The following is a 13,530-nucleotide window of genomic DNA, read 5'->3' as shown; positions in this document are numbered from 1 at the left end:
CATGGCTAATGGAAAATGTGCTAGGCTAGGGGCATCTCTTAATGATGAGTATTCTTCAGGATGTCCATACTCACCTTGCACAAACTGCCCCCTGGAGCTCTTCAACGTCTGACTAGAGGACACGGTAGAGAAAGAAAGGCTGACCCTGAATCAGGTGTGCGTAAATGGCCAGGCTCCTCTTTAGTGTCATTTGTACTGGATTCCATTTTTGAGCATGCGTAATCCTATGGCATGTTAGCAAAAGAAGGCAGAGTAAATTTTTAAGTTCTGCTGGTCCAGAGTGAGTCTGCCAAGTTAGACACAAGAGGATAAATTGCATATGGCTTTTGTAGAGAAATTATTGGAAAAGTACAACAAATTGATGGAGGGAACATTCTATGATTTTGATCCCATGGAGGTGACATTTGGTCCACAGAGGATACATTTAGATACTTGATCCCTCAGCCATTACAGCTTAATGCTCTTGCTTTCTTGGTGATCTGATAATCTAGTAGATAACTTGGTGGTCCTCTCAGACTTCTGACATATGCCCCACTTTAAACATTGTGGCATAACTGTAAGAAGCCCCTTTTCATCTAACAGATTAATTTTAAGATCTGCCTCATTGAGTGTTTTTCCTCTCTCATATGTATTTTTTTTCTTAATTCTTGAGTTTTCTCTTGGCCAATAGCGTTTTTGACCAATTATTATGAGCTTTGTTCCTCATGGGAAATCATTTGGCTTTAGAAAGAACAAATGCTTCTTTCTACTTTTTCTATAAGAATTTTTGCTTGTTTTCTGTAGGTGTGCAGCTGTTCACAGTTATGACTGATTGTTTCATCTACTTTGGACAGTTTCTCCTCTGTCGTTAGGGGTTGAATTCTCCATTAAATGAACATCCCAGTATATTTTATTTCATTTTCTCAATGGAGGTCAGAAATGACTAAGTTTTTGAAGGTTTCAAGTATCACTTTCAAGCTATGTATTTTCTGTCTTCAATGAAGTCAGTTCTCACTTTGGAGAATTTATTTTGATCTGTTAATTCCTTATATGTAATAGAAACATGTTTGTGGAGGTGAAAACTATAGAAGAAAATAGTTTCAGTAAATTCTGATATTTTCAAAGAGAAACTTTGGAACTTATAGAGCCTTTCTAAATCAGCTTAATTTTTTTCAAGAAGACATTTTATATAAATATAGCTGAAGATACTTTCTCAAATGTAAACAAGACTTGGATAATTTTCCCAATGTCTGTTGTGTAAGTTTTTCCTTCCTATTTTGCAAAGCAGTTGATTGTTAGGAAATCAGTCTCAAATGATTTAAGTTTATATGCCTTTCTGAAATAGCTCTGTGCCTGAGTATGGCAAAAGGCTTTAATATCTTTGTTATCAATCTTACTGTCAATTGATCTGCTTTATTCAATTAAATAGTGGCAATCTCATTATCTATAGCTACATCTGCTGTGAAAACCCAAGTAGTATTGCTTATCGAAGCTTGGAATTGCCGTAAGATTAACTTCTTGCTTCTCTTCAAATATGATGAAATATGGCAACAATAAAACACTCTTGTAAAATGATCGTTTTTTCTACTGTATTTCATTATGGAGAAGAAAAATTTTAAAGACATTTTTAAAAGCCTATAGTATATTTCACCTAAATAAATCCCTCTATTCAGTTATGTATATACAGCATATGTATTTATGTATAAGCAGAGTTTTGTTTATGTCTGTGTATACAGTATCCTTATCTCTTTTCATTATAGGCTAGAATGCAAATCTAGGAAATTCTCTAAAGGGGATTATCTTTTAACATATTTGAGTCAATTTTAGGAAAATAAACCACAAAACTTGATTAAATTACCAACTTTATTTGGTTTTGTTTATTTTTAATGAATTCTTTTGTGATTTTTGTCTGGATAAAATTCAGGCTATATACTGTATCTTTTGGAACATACCCATCAACAAATTGCAAACTTCTGTAACTTCTACCATTTTGGAATTATCTTCTTTTGTTAAACTTTTTTCAAAAATTACAAAAAAATCAAGAAAATATCATCTAACATGGACTTCATATAACTTTCGTACTTCTATTTCTTAGTGCAAATAGATCTGGGAACAAATAGATTCCCAGTGTAAACCAAAGTATTTTTTATTAAAAACTTGTGTTTCTGTTAGTTTGAGGTCTTATCTGTTTACTCACTACTATTTTCCCAGACTCTGGAATAATGTATATGAGTAAAAGAATAAATACTAGATCCTTATAAAATTATAGTAATGGGTAGGCTTTTGAGTTGTCATTGCCATTGTCAGCATCCTCATAAGCATCTATTGTTGAATAGTATTTTATATTCACCATATGCCTTTGTGTACAAGATGGCCCTTATAAAAAACATATGAGATGTGAAAAAAAAAAACCACTCAGAATGTGTCTGTTATACTGATGATGATGCTAGTTAACAGATGGCATAATGAGGCCAGTACTTCTGAGCTGTGATTCACTACACTATTCATTATACTGCCTCTCAACAGATATCTGCTCTAGCAGTAATCATATGAAACATAACATCTAATATATTTCCAGGGGAGAGGTGTTGTTGACATTCTCTTTATGGTATATTCCAATATAAAACCATCCTCAGTGATCAACAATTTATAATTTAACCAAATTATTTGACTGAGACTGAAGTCCATTTCTCCATAAAAGAACTCATGCACTATGACAGAAAATGAATTATATTTTCCACATAATGTATTTTTTTAATTAATTTTATCTCTGGCTGCGTTGGGTCTTCGTTGCTGTGCGCAGGCTTTCTCTAGTTGGGGTGAACAGAGGCTACTCTTCATTGCGGTGCGCTTGCGGTGGCTTTTCTTGTTGCAGAGCATGGGCTCTAGGCGCACAGGCTTCAGTAGTTGTGGCACGCAGGCTCAGTGGTTGTGGCTCGCAGGCTCTGGAGTGCAGGCTCAATAGTTGTGGCACACAGGCTTAGTTGCTCCAAGCATGTGGGATCTTCCCGGACTAGGGCTCGAGCCCATGTCCCCTGCATTGGCAGGTGAATTCTTAACCACTGTGCCAGCAGGGAAGGCCCAATAATCTTTTATATATATTTAAAACATTTAAAAATAATTTCTTAGCTTTTTCCTCTCCTTTGGTATTTAATATTCCTCTTTTCTTTAATACTTTTTATAGGACATCCATTTATTTCTTGCAGTAATTTTTATTCCATTCAATGAGCTACCTTTTGTTTTTCCATTTTATTCTATGTTCAGTATTTGTATCTCCAATTCATTATACACAATTTTTTTCACTGCATTTAGCACTATTTTATATTCAGAATCTTAATTGACTTTGTACAGCATGCAGAGAAACATAACTTATCCTGGTGTTAAAACCTTAAGTGATCTAATTAAACGTGACTAATTTTTTCTAAGGTCCATGGTATCTAGTCATTTGTAATTTTGTTGAAACATATATCTGTATTGCAAGAAATATTAGCTGGTGTGAATGTGAGAACAGCACCCAAAATGGTGCAGTTTTGTATCCACTATACCCAAGTGTACTGTGGAGGTTTTCAAATTTTAGGATCTCAGGACACCTTTACACTTTTAAAAATTATTGAGGCCCTCAAAAAAACTTCTGCTTAAGTGGGTTTTATCTATAGATATTTATTGTTGTAAAAATTAAAAATGAGAAGTTTTAAACTATTCATTTAAATTAACAACAATAAACCCATTCTATGTTAATATGAAATATACTTTCATGAAAAATAACAATTTTCTAAAAGAAAAATTAGTGAGAAGTGTGGCACTGTTTCACATACTTGCAAATCTCTTTAATGTTCTGCTTAATAGAAAATACAGCTGGATCATCATTTCCATTTCTGTATTTAGTTGTATAGCATTCAGCAGATAGTCTTTGGAAAATTCTACTGCACACTTGTGAAAGAATGAGAGTGAAACAGAAAAATATCTTCTGAATGTTATGATGATTATTGTTTTAATTTCGTAGTCCCTCCTGCAAGAGTCTCATACCCCCTGGAAGGTCTTGAGAACACACTTTAAGAAATGCTAGCACAGTAAAAGCTTAGGCTTTGAGGCCCTGTGCCTTTATATACAGACAAACTTTACTTCTTAGTTTTGTGATCCTGGGTGAGTTATTAAACTTCTTATGTCTCAGTGTGCTCTTCTCTAAAATGGAATTAATAATAATATCTCTCTCGTAGAGTGTCTTGAGGATTAAATGAATTAACGCTGTTGCAATTACAACCGTACCTAACACTGGGAATAGTCAACTCTGTGATGAGGGCAGTGCACTTTTCTGTGCTTGGGGGCTCCTTCCTCTATCCCTGGCTTTCAATGTCTTTTCTTATCCAGATTAATATTTCTTTGTTTTAAAGAGAGAAAAATATGGAGTATCTTTTCATTTCATCAAGTCTTTTGTCAGTGTTATCCTTTGATATTCATTTAAGTATATAGAAACTATCCATAGAGATTCCAGTGTGTATGTGAAAAAAATAAGAGCAAGTTCCAAACTTTTTTATTACCATATAAATTTTTATTCATTCTATTCATATGCACCAGTCTTCATTCATCACAAACCTACTGTGCATATGCCAGGCACTCTACTAAACTCTGCTATGTAATCTTGAAATCTAGTGGAAGAGGGCATACATTAAACCAGTAACAACAAACTTAAATGTATGAATAAAAAATGGGAGAAGATTTTGAAATACTTTTTCTCATGGCTTTTTATGCTTTGGATGTTATTATCATTATTTGTAATTGAGATAGAATAGGTATGTAACATTATATTAGCTTCAGATGTACAACTTAATGATTCAATATATCTGTATATTGTGACATGATCACCACACTAAGTCTAGTTAACATCGTCACCACACACAGTTACACACTTTTTCTTGTGATAAGAACTTTAACAATCTACTCTCCTAACAACTTTCAAATATACAATACAGTATTATTAACTATAGTCATCATGCTCTACATTACATCCCCAGGACTTATTTATTTTATAACTAGAAGTTGTCCCTTTTAACCACCTTCACCCATTTGCCCACCTCCCACTCCCTGCCTCTGGCAGTCACCAATCTGTTCTTTGTAGCTATGTCTTCTTCTCCTCCTCCTCCCCCTCCTCCTCCTCCTCCCCCTCCTCCTCCTCCTCCCCCTCCTCCTCCTCCTCCCCTCCCCCGCCCCTCCTCCTCCCCTCCCCCTCCCCCTCCTCCTCTTCCTCCTCCTTCTTCATTCCATGTGTAAGCGGGATCATATGGTATTTATCATTCTTATGTCTGACTCGTTTCACTTAGCATAGTGCCTTCAGGGTCCATTCATGTTGTTGCAGATGGCGGGATTTCTGCCTTTTATGGCTGCACAATATTCCGTTGTGTATCACATTTCCTTTTGGATATTATCTTTATCACATATTATATGCCTTCATTTTTATTAGTATTTTTGCCTTCACTTTGTTATCTGTATAATAATCAGTAAGAAATGATTGTGCATAAAGGAAATCATGAAAAGAGCACTAGTTGATCTGGGTTCTGGTTTCAGGTTTGGCGCTAATTAGCAATATTATTTAAATAAGATATTACAATTTTAGTCTCACGTTTCCCAGTTGCAAAATTAGGTGGTTGTCTAAATCCCAGAACTAATATTGTCTTTGCTGTTTTTGAGTAGGTAATCTTTACATCAATTTTCACATGAAAGATGGAATTATTCTATTACAGCATTTTAATTTTATTGCATTTGTTTATTTCAACCTATCAACCCATGAGAGTAGTTATTTTGAAGGCAGGTCCCTGAGTCCTTTACATCTTGTGTTCCCAGAATACTCAGTGCATGCTTTGTTGAATGTTGAATATACTTTAAAACAGTATTTGTGATGGCAAATATTCCAAGATAACTTTTCATTGTATTTCCTGGCATGCCAAACTGAGACATAGGGCTGAAAGTATTTTTCAGGTACATTGAAAAGAATTATGAGTGTTTCTACAAAGATTAAATTTTAAAGGACAAGGTCTATACTTGTTTGGACTTTTCACATGTGGAACAGTTATCACGTCTTTAATTTTATTTGTGTCCAGAGGATGGCACCAGTAACTCAAATAAAACCCCTTCTGTGGCTAAATTTATTTACAAAGAGCCCACATTTAAAAATAAGCAGATGTCATAAAAATCCAAGAGAATATTACACAATTTTTCAGATCTATACAGTTAAATGCAAAATAAAATAGTTTAAGAAGTGTTTATCTTTCTAAAAATGTCTTCAAATTTTCAGTTTGTAATTCATTGCAATTAGTCTAGGAAAGTAAAGACTACATAGAAAAAAGAAACAAACACAAACTGGGGGATTATTTCAGCAGAAAAGCCTCCCCCAAGGTCAGGATGTGTTCCAAGATGATTTTTCAGATCTTCCCTGCAAAATTTCTAAAAACAATCACAAAAGGAATAAAGACCATTCAGTTTCTCCCTTTCCTAAGTTGTCCTTTGTCTTCCTTTAACTTTGGTAGCTCACTGATTGTTTACAACTATGAAAGAGATAGGCGTTAAGTATGGCTGAAAATTAGAAAAGGAAAGCAAGGGACAACCAATTCGTCCAAAATTTAACTTGAGGAAATTAATGTTGTTCAGAGTTTTCTTGGCATTGAAAGCTTTGATTCATTATCATAACATCCTCCTTCCTGAATATTGTTATGTTCTTTTTCCCAGTGGAGCGATCAACAGTTTTTCTTTTCTTTTAAATTTAAAAATGAACAAATGTTTACTCACAATTTCTCAAAATGTCATTTGTTTTTCTTTGATTTTTAAAAAAATCCCTTTACTGCCTTTCTTTATGCGAAACTAGACTATCTAAGATGTTAACTATTTATAACTTTAACTATTGTAGGTTTACCATTTCCTTTATTTGAAACTTTATTCTTTATCCAAACTTAATGGATTTTATTAGCTGATTAAAATTAACAACTCATGTAAAAGAAAGTAGGATTTCTTAATATGTTATGAGAGGTATGATAGTGTATTATATTAACATGTTATGGTAACTATTCTCACTTTATCTAATTTGATCAAATTAATGATTTGGGGGAAGCACATAAACATTATTGCCCTTAAATAGATCTTTAATACACACTACTTAACAGATTTAAGAAATACTCTGAGAAGCTATTTGTGTATAGAGATTTTATGGTTCTAGCATGCTTTTGATGAAATAAAGTAATTATTAAGGATTAACATCTAAAAGATATGACAGAATTTTGTTAATTTTTAAATTGTATAATTTAATAATGATGTTCAAAAAAAGGAATAATGTAGGGCTTCCCTGGTGGCGCAGTGGTTGACTCCGCCTGCCGATGCAGGGGACACGGTTCGTCCCCCGGTCCAGGAAGATCCCACATGCCGTGGAGCGGCTGGGCCCGTGAGCCGCGGCCGCTGAGCCTGCGCGTCTGGAGCCTGTGCTCCGCAACGGGAGAGGCCACAGCAGTGAGAGGCCCGCATACCGCGAAAAAAAAAAAAAAAAAAAAAAAGGAATAGTGTAGCCTGTCATGACTTCCCTAAATTTCTGAGGAAAGCACTCTTTCTCCTTACCCACTCTGACTCAGTGACTCATCATTTTCACTTCCACCCCTGGTGTCATCATCCTAAGTAAAGAAAGAACGAAGGAAATGAAAATCAAGGAGAGTCTTAGCATAGAACTAGGAACAACATAATCTGATATTGAAAATTAAATCAAAATAGGCTGTGAGTCGATGCAGTCATCTGTATGACGTTCAGTTACAGACTGTTACGTTAATTATCTTGTCATCGGAAGAAGAATTTACTGACGATAGGTGCTTTAAAGCAGTTTGGTCTCTATTTTGATATCACGTGCTCTGTCATATTCATCCCTACAGGCATATAAGCTTTATACTTGCTTTTTGAATCTTGGGTTTTTCTATTAACTTTTTTCAGCTTTGATTTGTTGTAAAAATAGACATAATCAGTGGGTCCAGTGCTTTAAAGGATCAGGATGGAGCTCAGAAAAAGAGGACCTTCCTTTACTCTGTCTTACACTCTCCTATGTGTGTTTAATGGTAAAGTGTGAAATGGGGATTCAGTGTGTCTGCTACATGCAAGCAGTTATCTAGAGGTGGAGCAGTTATAGAAAGAAGAGGGATGGTTGGCAGGAGCTGGAAATAGCATTGGGAAATGTGGGTAGAGCTGATACAAATTTTGCAGGCTAAATAGAATTCTGGTGGTTGAATGTTTTTTCAAACTATTTTAAAAGTTGATCTACATTGTTTCCTGGAGTAAATTCTACCCCCATTCCATCTCCTCCTTAGGTGTCTTAACAATTATTTGTCTTCCTTTCACTATTTGATCTGTTAAGAAGCAATAGTAAGGCTTTTCTGATTTTACTAACAATGTTTAGTCACGTGAACTAAAATTGTTTTACATTTCTCTTTTCTAAAAGCAAGTAAGTTATTTCAATACAGAGGACGGACCTTCAAATAATAATTGAAAAAAAAAAAAACCTTACTGTCTGGGGTATGCTACATTTGCACAAAAAATCTTGGGCAGGAAGTAAAAATTGGATCCATTTAAAAAGAGTCTTTGCTCAGAGGCACATCCCATCCAATGGAGCTGTTTTATAGTCTACCTTGTATTTCACTGCTTGCGAACTCTGTGAGCAAACAGAATTTGTTCACAGGGTGAAACACATATTTATGGTCCTGAATAAACTGCTCAGATTCAAAAACTATTTGTGTGACAGTGCTAGACACAGGAATGCTGAAGCCAAATGGGATGTTTGTAGCCTACATTTGCATATCAATGCCCAGACTCCCCTTTAGGAATACTGCTGCTTCGTGACAATGCTGTTGTCTGAGGTCTGGGGCAAAGAAAACCCATAAAAGTTTGGACTCACTTTTCAATGCCCTCAATTCTTTTCTTGTGCTTTGGAAAACTGTGAAACAGGGTCACCAAGTTCCATTCTCCATAGTTTTATTATGTTTTCAATGAAGCGATTGAACCTGCACAGAACCCAGACAGACAGACATCACAAGGCCACTTTGTGGAAAGCAGCTTCTTTAGAACGTGGAGTGGACGCTGAAGCTGGTCTTGTGAGTTACATGGGTTTGGGGCCAGTGCACTGTTTAAAGAACCAAAGGGAACCAAACCCTTAAGCAAAATACTTAGAACCCTTTTGCCTGCAGAAAAATTATAAAATAAAGGGTTCTTTTAGCCACTGAGAAGTCAACGTAAGAATGTAATAGCTATTTGGAAAGAAGGTCATGGACACTGAGGGGATTTTGTAAGGTGACGTCATTTTCTACCTGGCTGGCAACCTGGCTGTCATCAGTCCTTATCTTCGAAATGGAATCACACAGAACCCATTCATAGTTTTGCTGAGGTTTTACTTGGAGAAAGTTATTTATTTTTTTTGTCTGACAACACTTTGGACTTCCTGATGGGAATTTTAGTAAGTTTTACTTTTTATTTTAGAATGTAGTTGATTTGGTTAATTGCAAACTCCACAGAAGCAAGGATAGAAAGAAAGATATGTTTTCATATTACTGCCTTTACCTACTACTACGTATTTGAAAACATTTTGTGAGAGTGCTATGACTGGAAATGTCAGGTTCAGCAGGATTTCTTCTTCATGGTTTGACTTGTGATAAATTTTTCCACACAACTACACTGCATTGTGTTCTCAAACATTCTTTCTTGAGCCCAGTTCGCTTTATCATACATATTGTTTTGTTTTTTGATTTTGTCGTTAATTTGCCTTTTCTATGTACTCCAGACCTGTTTCTCCTGAATATTCTTTTATAGCTATCTCAAGAATGACTTAACCTTCTAAAATTGTCTTGAATACAGAAAGTGCTGCTAACAATATTTCATTTGCTTTGTCCAGAGCTCTGAACCGTTTCCTGATTTACTTCCGTTACCTATCTTACTACTACTTCTCAGCTTCAAAGGAAGAAAGCCAAAAACCTCTTTGATAAAAGTAGCTCTTCTGCTTTCTAGTCACATCTTTATCTGGTACCAAAGAAATGTCAGCACCCTTGCAATGGCTTCACTATCCTCAATTTTTACATAAAATTTGCTATTGTAGACCCTTCTCTGTTTTCTTATTTTCTTTTCTGATATCACCCCTCTCTTCCACCTCTTCTCAAAATGTACATACAACCCTATTCCTTTCTTTCTAAATTTTATTTCTCAATGTTTTTAACTACTTTTAGGTCTTCACCTACATCAACTATATGTAGATAACTCCAAAAATGATCATTTTTGACCCATATTTTATTTTAATAAGTAAGCTGTTCATTTGATATTTCCATTGGTTGTTATACTTATCACAAACTTGGTGGGTCTAAAACTAAATACTGTAGTTATTTTCCTGTGGTGGTTTTATTTTCCTATTTCCCCAAATTCGTTGACACTCTTTTTTTTCAAAAGAATGTGTGCTGATTTTAATAATCTCTTCTAATGAATAGAACGTGGCAGAAGTGACATGTGTGTGTTCTGAGGCTAGGTCATAAAAGACTTCTGCCTCGCTTCTCCTTATGTCACTCACTCTGGGAGGAACCAGCCACCTTATTGTAAGGACAGCCTTCACAATCCATGTGGAGAGGAGCAGAGGCCTTCCAGGCAAAGCTGCAGCCATGTGCCGGCCATGTGTGTGTGCGGGCTTGGAAGGGGCTCTTCCAGCTTCACTCAGACCTTTAGATGGCAGCCCCAGCTGACGTCTGTCCCACTGACTGCGACCACATGAGAGACCCTGAGCCAGAACCGCTAAGCTAAGTGGTTCCCGAGTTCCCAGTTCATAGGGACTGCCTGAGATTATAAATATTGCTATTTTATGTCACAGAGTTCGGGGTAATTGGTTATGCAGCTATCTCACCACTCTTCCAACATTCACTTATTTTCCTCTATCTGAAGAAAATTTAAGTCTCATGGATGGATTCTTACTTTGAAGTGATTTTTTTAAAAAATAAATTTATTTATTTATTTTTGGCTGTGTTGCGTCTTCGTTTCTGTGTGAGGGCTTTCTCCAGTTGCGGCGAGCGGGGGCCACTCTTCATCGCGGTGCGCGGGCCTCTCACTGTCGCAGCCTCTCTTGCTGCGGGGCACAGGCTCCAGATGCACAGGCTCAGTAGTTGTGGCTCACGGGCCTAGCCGCTCCATAGCATGTGGGATCCTCCCAGACCAGGGCTCGAACCCGTGTCCCCTGCATCGGCAGGCGGACTCTCAACCACTGCGCCACCAGGGAAGCCCGGCAGGTGGATTCTTAACCACTGCGCCACCAGGGAAGCCCCCCTGAAGTGATTTTGGTATCTGTCCCTTCTTTGAAATATGATTGTCATATCACCCCCAATTTAGCTCAAACTTTCACCTCCCAGATGGCTGAAATGTTTAGCCTTTTAACCAGCCTCCCTGACTCCCTTCTTTCAATGTCTATAACACACCTATAGAAGAGTATTTGTCTCTTAAATACATGGATTCCATACATTTCCACTGCTCAAAAAAAACGTTATAGAGTTTTCCCATTTGTCTTCAAAATAAGACCTTGTATTGTTAGTGTAGCGTATTAGATTCTTGTTCAAAACTATTCACTCTTCAGCATCCCCCTTGATTTTTCTTTGATCTTATTTATTTATTTATTTTTTTGCGGTACTCGGGCCTCTCACTGTTGTGGCCTCTCCCGTTGCGGAGCACAGGGTCCGGACGCGCAGGCTCAGTGGCCATGGCTCACGGGCCCAGCCACTCCGCGGCATGTGGGATCTTCCCGGACCGGGGCACGAACCCGTGTCCCCTGCATCGGCAGGTGGACTCTCAACCACTGTGCCACCGGGGAAGCCCTCTTTGATCTTATTTTGAGACTTGCTTTGACCTCCTGGCAGGCAGAATATACTTTCCACCCCTTGATTTGGAGCTTGGCCTCTGACCTCAGCTTCTTACCTCAATTCTGCATTACTTTTGTCATTAACTCTCTGAGGATAAGAACAATACCTTAGTATCCCCTGCCATATTTTATTTGTATAGTAGATCCTCCAATATTTCATAGGCTCACAGTGGGTTTAAAAGTGGAAGCAGGGCTTCCCTGGTGGCGCAGTGGTTGAGAGTCCGCCTGCCGATGCAGGGAACACGGGTTCGTGCCCCGGTCCGGGAAGATCCCACGTGCCGTGGAGCGGCTGGGCCCCTAAGCTATGGCTGCTGAGCCTGTGCATCTGGAGCCTGTGCTCCGCAACAGGAGAGGCCACAACAGTGATAGGACCGTATACTGCAAAAAAAAAAAAAAAAAAAAAAAAAAAGGAAGCAGTCTATGCTGTCAACCTATCTTCCCACTTTAAAGTGGAACAGCTCAGATCCAGAGGGGTCCAAAGTCTTAGCAAAGATGGCTCTGCAGTTAGTGAAGAGCAGAGCCTGGAATTCAGGACCTACTGCCAGCCTCTCAGATACAGTATTTCCATCACTTCACTGGGGGACGTGGCAATTGAATGTGTCACCCTCACTGCTATTACCATATCTTATTTTTAATAATGTTGTATGATGGAACTCAAATGCCACAGAAAGTGAATATTTGAAACTAGATTCTAATTAGAGTAAAATGGATACCACATGATATACCAAATGATATACCAAATATATATACCAAATATATATACCACATGATATACCAAATGATATACCAAATATATATACCAAATATATACCACATGATATACCAAATGATATACCAAATATATATACCAAATATATATACCACATGATATACCAAAAAAGAAATAGAAATCTAGGATTCCCAAGGAATGTGACAAAGCAAACATATTGAACAAACATGTTGTTTTGCTTCTTATTGATTAATTAAGTGAAAAAAGTTTAAATGTTATATTTTTGTGTGTGAGAGTAAAAAATGTGAACATATTTATGTGATTAATCTAATTGTACATACTGTGCTTGTCATTATTTTCCAGAAAGGAAACCCAAACTCAGGGGGCTCAAGGACATGTCCAAGGCACATACATCTGTTCGTCCATCTATCAAATCAGACTTAGCAGTGGTTTGCTGCTCTGTGGTAGGTACACAGTGTGTAAATGACTGGAGTTGGAATGGAAACCATTGAAACTACCCCTGTAAGAATGACAGGATCTTTTGCTATTATCAAGAGCTATTTTAAATGCTAAAGCAGAAGGATGCCAACTGGTGGCCTTGTTGCTAGTCTCAGTAGAGAAGGAAATGTTTAAATTTACATGAAGCTTCAAATCCATTTCCTCTTGGTAGAGAGATCTGAAATTGATCATCATGGTAACATGTGAAGACCTGCACAGCTGTAGTTGGTGGGGCTTTTGTTTAATGGATAAACAGCACTTACAAGTTGATAGTGCAGTTTCTCATTTTTACTCAGTTATGCATCCAAAATATAGACTAGTCAGCTAGAGAACAACATTTCAGGCTCTTTTTCTCTCTATTTCAAAAGTGAAGGTTGAATCATGTGGATGTGAAACCATCAAAAAACTCCACCTGGGACTTCCCTGGCAGTCCAGTGGTTAAGACTTC

General features: G+C 37.2%; 1 long non-coding RNA gene across 1 annotated transcript in view; it reads left to right on the top strand.

Moving 5' to 3' along the window:
* The first annotated feature begins 12,965 nt into the window (after positions 1 to 12,965).
* Positions 12,966 to 13,530, top strand: part of LOC141278750 (uncharacterized) — a 513,626-nt gene continuing 513,061 nt past the window's right edge. The window contains exon 1 of the long non-coding RNA XR_012331894.1: positions 12,966 to 13,048. This is a non-coding gene — a long non-coding RNA (uncharacterized lncRNA). The remainder of the gene's footprint in view (positions 13,049 to 13,530) is intronic.

Source organism: Tursiops truncatus, chromosome 5 (assembly GCF_011762595.2).
Source record: "Tursiops truncatus isolate mTurTru1 chromosome 5, mTurTru1.mat.Y, whole genome shotgun sequence".
In the NCBI taxonomy this organism is placed as follows: Eukaryota; Metazoa; Chordata; class Mammalia; order Artiodactyla; family Delphinidae; genus Tursiops; species Tursiops truncatus.
This window is presented reverse-complemented; position numbering and strand designations above follow the sequence as displayed.